Raw genomic sequence first — 2,162 nt, 5'->3', positions numbered from 1 at the left:
CAGTTTTTGCCTTTAGCAAAGTTCGCCTACAATAACAACTACTAGTCGAGTATCCAGATGGCTCCTTATGAGGCTTTATATGGAAGGCGGTGTCGGTCTCCGTTTGGGTGGTTTGAGCCGGGAGAGGCTCGGTTGTTGGGTACGGATCTGGTTCAGGAGGCCTTGGACAAGGTCAGGATTATTCAGCATAGGCTTCGTACAGCTCAGTCCAGGCAAAAGAGTTATGCAGACTGCAAGGTTCGAGATGTGGCTTTTATGGTCAGTGAGCGGGTATTGCTCCGAGTGTCGCCTATGAAGGGCGTGATGAGATTTGGGAAGAAGGGCAAGCTTGGCCCTAGGTTCATTGGTCCATTTGAGATTCTTGATCGAGTGGGAGAGGTGGCTTATAGACTTGCATTGCCGCCGAGCTTGGCAGCCGTGCATCCCGTGTTTCATGTGTCCATGCTTCGGAAGTATCGCGACGATCCATCCCACGTGTTAGACTTCAGCATTGTCCAGTTGGACAAGGACTTGTCTTATGAGGAGGAGCTGGTGGCTATTCTAGACCGGCAGGTTCGTCAGTTGAGGTCGAAGAGTTTTCCTTCTGTTCGTGTTCAGTGGAGGGGTCAACCTCCTGAGGCATCGACCTGGGAGTCCGAGTCCGATATGTAGAGCCGTTATCCCCATCTTTTTCCCGACTCAGGTACTCCCTTCTTCTGTCCGTTCGAGGACGCTCGGTTGTTTTAGAGGTGGAGAATGTGATGACCCAAAAGGCCATCACCGGTTTTAAATTAAATTCTATGACTCCCAGGCCTTGAAAAGCTCATTTAGAGTCACCTCGAATTGCGTGGGCAGTCCGGGCGCGTAGTCGGAAAACTTAAATATGAAAAATCTATGAAAAATTATAAAAATTGGTTATAAAATGAGCTAATTTGACTCCAGTCAACATTTTTGGTAAAGGGACCCGGACCCGTAATTTGACGGTCCCGGAGGGTCCGTAGGAGAATATGGTACTCGGGCGTATGCCTGGAATTGAATTTCTGAGGTCCCAAGCCCGAGAAATAAATTTTTAAAGGAGATTGTTTTCTAAAATTGTTTAAGGAAATTTGAAATGAAATTTGATTAGAACGTGTTGGTATCGGGCCCGTATTTTGGTTTCGGCGCCCGATACAGGTCTTATGTATGATTTAAGATGTTTCTGTGAAATTTGGTGAAAAACGGATGTCGTTTGACGTGATCCGGACTTAAATTGCTAAATTTGATACTTTATGAAGTTGAGAGGAGTTCTTGGATTTTGAGGTTTAATTCGTTGTTGTTTAGGTTATTTTGGCGATTTGATCGCACCGATAAGTTCGTATGATGTTTTTGAGTTAATAGGCACATCTGCTTTGGAGTTCCGAGGGCTCGGGTGAGTTTCGGGTAGGTCCCGGGATGTCTTTGGCTTAAAAATCACAAATGTTGCAGGTTCAGAGAAATTGCAGATCTCTGAACCCGCTAGTGCGGTTCGCGAGAAATCGTGTGCGACCGAGGAAGGGGCAGTGCGGTCCGCGGTCGACTTTGTGCGGGCGCGGTGGAAGGCTGTGCGGCCGCAGTCGACTTTGTGCGGTCCGCACACGGAGGTTCAGAGACAGTGTACCCTTAGGAAAAGGCTGTGCGGTCCGCACAGGGAGGTTCAGAGACTGTGTACCCTTAGGAAAAGGCTGTGCGGCGGCAGTCCGTTTTGTGCGGTCCGCACAGGGATTCCGAGAGGTGTATATATAGACGGGATTTTCAGTCATTTTTCATTTTTCAAAACCCTAAAACATAAGAGGCGATGTTTTTCAAACAACCTTTCTTCTCCAAAACGTTGGTAAGTGATTTCTAACTTATTTTCTTCACTCCTTAACATCTTTTAACATGATTCCAACTTTAAAAAATCAAAGATTTTCATGGGGGAAAATTGGGTGTTTTGGGTAGAACCTAGATTTTTAAAATTGGGGATTTGGACCTCGATTTGAGGTCCGATTTCAAAACAAATTACATATTTGAGCTCGTAGGGGAATGGGTAATCGGGTTTTGGCTCGAAACCTCGTGTTTTGACCACGTCGGCCTGGGGGCAATTTTGACTTTTTGGGTAAAACTTTGGAAAACTCATTTTCATGCATTGGGGTTGATTCATTTAGCACTTATTGATGTAATTAAGT

The sequence above is a fragment of the Nicotiana attenuata genome, chromosome 3, assembly GCF_001879085.1.
Source record: "Nicotiana attenuata strain UT chromosome 3, NIATTr2, whole genome shotgun sequence".
Lineage (NCBI taxonomy): Eukaryota > Viridiplantae > Streptophyta > Magnoliopsida > Solanales > Solanaceae > Nicotiana > Nicotiana attenuata.
This window is presented reverse-complemented; position numbering follows the sequence as displayed.